This window comes from Sitophilus oryzae, unplaced genomic scaffold (assembly GCF_002938485.1).
Source record: "Sitophilus oryzae breed Bouriz unplaced genomic scaffold, Soryzae_2.0 scaffold_815_pilon_pilon, whole genome shotgun sequence".
Classification (NCBI taxonomy): domain Eukaryota; kingdom Metazoa; phylum Arthropoda; class Insecta; order Coleoptera; family Curculionidae; genus Sitophilus; species Sitophilus oryzae.
Genome location: NW_022147434.1, coordinates 5743168 through 5752524, shown reverse-complemented (window position 1 = coordinate 5752524; position 9357 = coordinate 5743168). Strand labels below are relative to the sequence as shown.

General features: G+C 28.9%; 1 protein-coding gene across 1 annotated transcript in view; it reads left to right on the top strand.

Moving 5' to 3' along the window:
* Positions 1–468: 468 nt before the first annotated feature.
* LOC115889494 (probable cationic amino acid transporter) overlaps positions 469–9357 on the top strand; it is a 357520-nt gene continuing 348631 nt past the window's right edge. The window contains exon 1 of the mRNA XM_030909498.1: positions 469–622. The gene's annotated coding sequence lies outside the window, so the exon portion shown is untranslated. The remainder of the gene's footprint in view (positions 623–9357) is intronic.

The window sequence follows — 9357 nt, the reverse complement described above, 5'->3', positions numbered from 1 at the left end:
GTATATCTGTACTTTTTTCTCATAAACCCTCAAAATAAAAAAAAATTAAAATAATTATAAAATGTTTCGTTGCAAAAATAATTCTGACAAAGGATTCTTTATAACAAGTAAAAGAGCAATATTAGGCATAAAACAGCCAATGAAGGAAGATATATACTTCCTCCCGAAAGGTCGGTCACATTAAGGTATAATTAGCCGGTAATGTATTAGAACGAAGCCTGACGTAGATTCGTGGGTGTCCTATCACTAACCCACTGCTTTCCTAGAACGCCGGCAGTTAGTTTCTTTGCTTTAGTCCAGACAGGTCCCACGCAACAGACTCTACAGCCGTAGGGTAAACGCGCGCCAAGTGTCCTATCGGTCGATACGGTGCGCCACGACGCCGAGCCTTCTTCAGTGCGAGACCGAAAAGCGAGCAACACCCGTTTCTGGCCGCGTCCCACCGAACAAAAAAGAAAAACCAAGTCGTATTTGTGTGGTCCATTTTTGAGAGACAATGTTCCAATACGTCGGGCAATGCTGCATTCGATCCGGCATCTAGGACTATGTGATTGTACCCTTTTCTAAAAAGGTAGAAGTAGTAGTATTGCTGATTTTAAGGTTAGACTTCGGACAGCACAAAGTAAGTTTATTAACAAATCTATACTATTTACCAAAATTAGCACAAGTAACTTGAAACTGGTTATTAAATTGTTATAATTTCTGCACTTTACGCCAGACATTTAAAATGGTTTAAAAGAAATTTAAATTGTTTTACGTTTTATACATACATTTATAAATATTTTTAAAATAATTTCTATATAGATTTGAAATTCTACTTACGACAAAATAATATTTAACTAAGTTTTCCTCTGGGTATTGTAAATTCTACTTTTGCAAAAAAAAATCAGCAACATGGCAAAATTTGCCTGTTACATTTCAAATCTTACACATTTATGGAGTCCAAAGTATCATGTATGCTAAAAGTGGTCGCTTTCATTTTGTAACTAAGGAAAAGAGAATTGTCTACTAGCTCTATTTTTTTAAATATGTAATTGAGATAACAATAAACATAACTTGTACCACATTTGAATTGAATTTTAGCCATTTTTAATGTTGGACTTTTGATGATGTTCAAAATTTCATCATTTTAAATATACGATACGCAATTTGTTGGAAAATATACACTAAAATCTTACATCTAGAAATTAATCTAAAAGAATGTTAAGTTCATTTTCAAATTTCAAATTTATTAATTATAAAATAGATATTACCTTTGGACAAATACGCAATTAGCTAAATAACAATATAACTATATCTTTCTAATCTACGGCATTTATTAGCGTTAGTTATTGCACAATATTAAAAAGGTTTTAAAACTAAAATTTCTAGCATAATGGTGAAACTATGCTGTAATATTTTTAACAGAGATTTAAGTAATAGTTATATTTGGGATTTTAGAATATATCATAATAGAAGAAGAAGACAGTTGACAACTATATGCTTACAAAAATTTTGTTAGTCAGTCATTAGTTTTATTGAGAAAATACTACACCTTAAAAAATGTATGCATTAAAATCTTAATTTAAGCCAACTAAAAATGATTATGGATATAATATATTACATATCAACGCCTTTACAATATTTCACTTCGAAAATTTAGCCAACAAAACGGATAAACTGTTGCCAATTTTTGATCATTAATGAAAGTAAAATTAAGTTGTGTTTGTGTGGTTCATTTTTGAAGACAATGTTCCAATACGTCGGTCGGGCAATGCTGCATTCGATCCGGCATCTAGGACTATGTGATTGTGCCCTTTTCTAAAAAGGTAGAAGTAGTAATATTGCTGACTTAAAGGTTAGACTTCGGACAGCACAAAGTAAGTTCATTAATAAATCTATACTATTTGCCAAAATTAGCATAAGTAACTTGAAACCGGTCTTTAAATTGTTATAATTTCTGCACTTTACCCACGACATTTAAAACAGTTGGGTTAGGTTAGGTTAGGTTAGTTGGTTAAGATACTGCACCTTAAAAAAATTTATGCCAATAAAATCTTAATATCAACCAACTAAAAATGATTATGGATACAATATATCACATATCAACGTCTTTACAATATTTCACTTCGAAAATTTAGCCAACAAAACGGATAAAGTGTTACCAACAAAGACATTATAAAGATAGACCGAACATCTCATTCATAAATACTCGTTGGTAGTGTATCAAACATTCCAATGTGTCAAACAAGGACAGAAGAGACAGAGAAGTCTAAAATTTCCGACCCCGGCAACTAGGCGCATTTGGGAATGTTCTAATGGCCAGTGACGTATCAATCGTTTTTTGGAACGAATTTAATTAGTAAAGTAATTAGTAAAATTTTTACTCCATATTAATATACTACATTAACACTTTTTTGCCAGATGAGTTTTGTTATAAGGTCTAATATAATAATACAATTAATATCCTACATATACTTATGTTGAAACGTTAGTAGTTTTCAAAAATCACTCCAACGTCGATTTTCAATTTAAACTTTCAGTTACTTCTATATAAACTTTCAGTTACTTTTGAATATTTACAGGATGACTCAGGCTTCCGAAACAGTTCTATATTAGGTTTGTGGTTGGTGACTTTTCTTTCAATTTTTGTTTCAGAATATGGAGGCATTTAGGCACATATTAGACATTTTTGTAAACATAGGTGGCCAGTACATATTTTCAAACCAAAGTTGTAGATTTGCCATTAAATTTTCATTCCAGAAATACCTAGGGTTGCCACTTGTCCTTTTTTGAAAAGGACAGTCCTTTTGACTTTTTTTGACTTAAAAAGTCATTTTTATTTACGTATTTTCCCTGAGAAAATTACCTACAGAAAACAGAAATATTCTTTTCGCCCAAATTTAATTAGGAATGTTATAAAACGTAACTTATAAATAAATTTTTCTTGTTTAGAATAGGCAACATTATTTAGAACCTCCCGTTTAATCTCAAATGATAGTTTAGGTTTTAGTTTTACCTTTTTTTATCTTAAAAAGAACTTTTCAAAATTAGTACCTAATTAGTAACGATTTAGTTAGTTCGCAATCGATAGCTTCCTGTGAAGTACTGTGTAATAGTTGTAATCTTGTATTATTAATAGCTTCCTATACCTAAAATCAATATTTAATGAGAAAATTGTGTTTTTTTTTTGAAAATATAAGACAAGATTTGACTTTCGGTCTTCTTCTTGTATTATGATGGCTCTGATACGAGGCAATTGCCTTTTAGTCTCATTAAAAGTATAAAATCTGTGTGCTACAGTATGGGATTTCTGTCGCATAATAATGAATACCTATTACGTTTATTTACAAATCCATTACTTTTAAAGGTAGCTTCATCAGATAATTAAATTTTAGTTAAATGTCCTAATCTTCATGAACTGTATTAAGCATATGTATTGCGGTGAATCACCCTGTATGTTGACAAATATATTTTGAAAATGTGCGTTACAATGGCTCCCATCTTATGTAAAAAATTGAAATAAAAATCACAAACCAAAAACCTAATAGGTAAAATGTTTTTTGGAGGCATGGGTCGCTCTTTATATAGGTATGTATAAAACTAGTAACCTAAGAATTTTTTACAGTTCGTCCCATTCTAAAAAAAGTTAAACACACCGTACAAATAACTCTAGGAAGATGTATTTGTACGGTGGTAAAAAATTGTCTGAACAAGGCCGAAGGGGCAGATATAATAAAGCAATAAAATGTAAAAAAGGTCGGGTAAACTCCTTTGTTTATTTATTGAGCAAAATTCCTTTAGAATATCGTATATAATGACCAAAATAGGACGCAATTTTAAGAAAAAAATGTCACTTTCTGGCTTATAATAAAGTTTCAAATGTAACGTTTATATTCAAATTTGTTATGATCTACAACAGTTAGGTAGTAATTGAGACGAATTATAATTCAATTACCGGCTACTACGTTCTTGTTTTAATAGATCAAAATTCAACAAATATAATTAGAAATTATTTTAATTGTGAGAGGCTCCCTTATGGGACGCCTATGTACGATTACGGCGCGGCGGAAACAATACCTACCTGTGAAAAGACAAATTCCGGTAATTTGAGCTTATTTGTCCACACATTTGACACTGTCGTACCATATTGAAAATTCGCAGATTCAAAAGTACATTAAACAAAAACAAAAACTATTAAAAAACACTGAAAAGTTCACTTCGGAGTTGATTCCGACTTCAAACACACCGTAAGCTAAACGTAGTACGCTGACCATGGGCAGAGGGCCGTCGCGAGGGGTGGTGGGACGCATGTGGGACGGACGGCTCATTTCATTCGGGAAGACTAGCAGCGACGTTGCCAATAGTTCTAGACGTTTCAGCACATTAAACAGTAAACATGTCTTTTAATAGTAACGCATATATCCTCTGGTTAATAACATATTATTACGCATGCTTCTTTAAAAATAAACTATTAATTTAATTAAGAAATTGAGATTTATTGATATCCGGTGAAGGTTTTAAAGTCACCTTTTCTGCAAATCAAACTTAGTAGATAGGCGCAAATTTGATATGTGGCAATGTCGCCTTCTCTATCTCAGTTGATTTTTACAGTACGTAGTCAATCTCCGAATGTTTGATCGGGTTAAAATGCATAATGTGATATCTGTTCTTCCTAAATCTATGGTTACCAATTTCTGATCATTAAAAAAAATAAAATTAAGTTGTGGTTGTGTGGTTCATTTTTGAAGACAATGTTCCAATACGTCTGGCAATGCTGCATTTGACAACTATATGCTTACAAAAATTTTGTCAGTCAGTCATTAGTTTTATTGAGGAGATACTACACCTTAAAGAAATTTATGCATTAAAATCTTAATTTCGGCCAACTAAAAATAATTATGGTTGTTATAATTTCTGCACTTTACCCACGACATTTAAAATGATTTAAAACAAATTTAAATTGTTTTATACATACATTTATAAATATTTTTAAAATAATTACTAGATAGATTAAACATTCTACTTACGAAAAAATAATATTTACCTAAGTTTTCCTCTGGGTATTGTAAATCCTACTTTTGCTAAAAAAATCAGCAACATGGGAAAAGTTGCCTGTTACATTTCAAATCTTACACGTTTATGAAGTCAGAAGTATCACGTATTCTAAAAATGGTCACTTTCATTTTGTAACTAAAGAAAAGAGAATTGTGTATTAGTTCTATTTTTTTTTAAATATGGAATTGAGATAATAATAAACATAATATGTTCCACATGTGGTCTATATCAAAAGGTAATATGCAAATACGTTCATTGATGGTACTTATATAAAAAAGTAGTATTAGAATATAATTTTAGCCATTTTTAATGTTGGACTTTTTATGATGATCAGTAATTTCATCATTTTTAAATATACGATACGCAATTTGTTGAAAAATATACATTAAAATCTTACGTCTAGAAATTTATCTAAAAAAATTCATTTTAAAATTTCAAATTTATTCATTATAAAATGGATATTACCTTTGTACAAAAACGCAATAAGCTATAAAACTATAATATAGTTATATAACTATATCTTTCTAATTTAAAGCATTTATTACTGCAAGTTATTGCACAATATTAAAAAGGTTTTAAAACTAAAATTTCCAGCATAATGGTAGAACTATGCTCTAATATTTTTAACAGCGATTTAGGTAATAGTTATATTTGATATTTTAGAATATATCATAATAGAAGAAGACAGTTGACAACTATATGCTTAAAAAAATGTTGTCCGTCATTCATTAGTTTTATTGAGAAGATACTACACCTTAAAGAAATTTATGCATTAAAATCTTAATTTCAGCCAACCAAAAATGTTTACGTCTTTACAATATTTCATTTCGAAAATTTAGCCAACAAACCGTATAAAGTGTAAACCTAGGTAAAGTTGCCTGTAACATTTCAAATCTTACACATTTATGGAGTCAGAAGTATCACGTATGCTAAAAATGGTCGCTTTCATTTTGTAACTAAAGAAAAGAGAATTGTGTATTAGCTCTATTTTTTTTAAATATGGAATTGAGATAATAAGAAATATAACGTGTACCACATTTGAATTAAATTTTAGTCATTTTTAATGTTGGACTTTTGATGATGCTCAGTAATTTTATCATTTTTAAATAAACGATACGCAATGTGTTGAAAAATGTACATTAAAATCTTACATCTAGAAATTCATCTCAAAGAATGTTAAATTCATTTTCAAATTACAAATTTATTTATTATAAAATAGATATTACCTTTGGACATATACGCAATTAGCTAAATAACTATATAACTATATCTTTCTAATCTACAGCATTTATTGGTAGAACTATGCTGTAATATTTTTAACAGCTATTTAGGTAATAGTTATATTTGGAATTTTATAATATATTATAATAGAAGAAAAAGACGGTTGACAACTATATGCTTACAAAAATTTTGTCAGTCAGTCATTAGTTTTATTGAGAAGGTACTACACCTTAAAGAAATTTATGCATTAAAATCTTAATTTTAGCCAACTAAAAATGATTATGGATATAATATATCACATATCAACGTCTTTACAATATGTCACTTCGAAAATTTAGCCAACAAAACGGATAGTGTTGTCAATTTCAGATCATTAAAAAAGTAAAATTAAGTTATGTTTGTGCGGTTCCGAGCGGTTGAAGATAATGTTCGAACACGTCGGACAATGCAGCATTTGATCCGTCATCTAGAACTATGCGATTGCGCCATTTTCTAAAAAAGTAGAAATAGTAGTATTGCTGATTTTAAGGTATTACTAATTTTTAGACTTTGGGCAGCACAAAGTAAGTGCATTAACAGATCTAAAAAATTTAAAAAAAGTAGCTCATGTAACTTGAAATAGTAATAATTTCTTCATTTTACCAACAGTATTTAAAACAGCTTAAAGGAAATTTAAATTGTTTTAAGTTTTATATATACAGTTATAAATATTTTTAAAATAATATCGAAATACATACGTGCATTAAAAATTCTATTCTATTATTCCACTTTTTTATTTTGTCTTTCGATTCGACACAATAAAATTTAGCTTCATTGTAAAGAACCATGTTGTGTATTGATTATTTTTTTTTTAATTGTGGAATTGAGATAATAATAATTTCTGCTACATGTGGTCTATATCAGAAGACAATATGCAAATACGTCCATTGATGTTACTTTATATAAAAAATAGTAATAGAATTGACTTTGGGAGGTACTCAGTAATTTAATCATTTTTAAATATACGATTTGCAGTTTGATAAAAAAAAATTATCTAAAAATTCATCTAAAAATGTATCTAAATTTTTAAAAATTATTACATTTAAACTTAAACATAAACATTTTTAAGCCTTTGTACAATTACCCAGTTAGCTAAATAACTATAGAAACATAACATTTCTCATCTACATTAATTATTATTGTTAGTTATTGTCCAACACTAAAACGGGTTTAAAACTAAAAGTTCAATCATAATGGTTGAACTAAACTGTAATATTCTTATCAGATATATTATATCTGACAAGTTTTAGTTTTATTCAGAAGATACTAGATTTTAGAGTTTTAAGTCATCAGTTTTATTTAGAAGATACAAACTGGAATGGAAGGCAATGTTCCAATATGATACCAATTTACCAAAAATTATCTGAAATGACTTCTGAAATGAAAATATTATTTAAGTAGTAATCATTTCTGCATTTACCCATGACATTTAAAACGGTTTAAAGATAAATTTCAGTTGATATAAGTATTTTTTATTGTCCCTACGTATTTATGGTCCATGTTAGATGACATTGCATTCAATATTTCGGCATGAAGTTGACGATATAGGCTTAATGAAAAATAAATATATTGATAATTGTTAAATGAGACAAAAACTAAGACCATAACTTTTTAATATATGATTCTCAGCTCTTTATTTATAAAAATATGAAAAGATTACGTTTTGAAATAGATTTATTCCTTATAAGTTTAGTTTACGCTTATATTAGTTAGATATTACTATTTTACATACAAAAAATACCAAATTAAATTGAATTATTTAGCATATAATAAAATATGATAGATATTGGATATACTTTTGTAGCGGGTTTATTTCTTGAAAATATTTCTTTCAAGAACATTTTTGCTATTAATGGCATATCTTAAGATTACTAGGATGGTAAACTAAAAAGCAAAATTATTAGTTCCATTTCTTTAATACCTATTTGTATATTTGAAATTATTTAAATTACAACACAATTTTTTGTCTTTGAATAAAATTATACTTGCTTAAAATCAATATTCAAATATTCCAACTTTGTTCGGATACACAAACATGGAGGCAAACGAAAATAATGTTATTCGCTCAAATGTTTTTCACTTCAAACCAAACCAAACAAAATTTCCATCAAAATTGGTTTAGCCGTTTTGAAGATAAATTAATTAACCTCAATTTCAAGCGAAGATCATTTATACATATAAACAATGCGAAAATACTCATTTGCGGTTTCAAAATATAGAGTTTATTTTATTTGCGGTTTACAATCTTTAGAAATCATATTTATTTAAAAAAGAACAGTGCTTTTAATTAACAAGCTTTTAATTAACTTGCCGTGTTGGTTTTAGTCAAATATTGTGATCTAAATTAGAAGGACTTCTTGTCTTTTGATTTGGCACTAATATGGTAGACTTGGTGACAATACCATATTATGATACAAACCCACAGTGTTTTGGTGGATTTGATTTGCAAGCTTAGTCCTTAAATAATTAAGTTATCCTTGGTCGAATAAAATCTTTAGAAAGACCATTATACAATACGATAAAAAAAACGGCGTCAGCGATCACTATGAAATGAAAATTGCTGTCACTTTATAAGTAAAATTATATGGGGAGAGTCATCGATCATCATTTCCAAGCCAACAGAATAGTTAATGATTTTTTTTATAACAAGTTTTTATTTAAATGCTCTAAAATGGAGGAAATGAATCGCAATTCCCATCAATTGATTACATAACACATCGTGAGATTTATCTTAATCGTGAGATTTATCGGTGTAGATAAACAAGAATACAATTTATGTAACTTAATATTAACATAAGTAGTTCTAAAAAAAGATAATATCTTATACTAAGGGCTGGCAAAGGTTGGTCTTGGGTCGCGATTTCCGTATGTAAGAAAAGTACAATGTGTTTATAATGTACTGAACAAAGAGAGAACAGTAAACACGTTGCCAAACGTATGAAATAAACCGAGAAACTGTACACATTGCTAAGAGACGTGGAAGGGGATATAGCAGATTTGTCCCAGTTGACCGGTCGACCCAATCAGTACCTCTGTCAGTACTTAAGTTCTAAGAAAAGT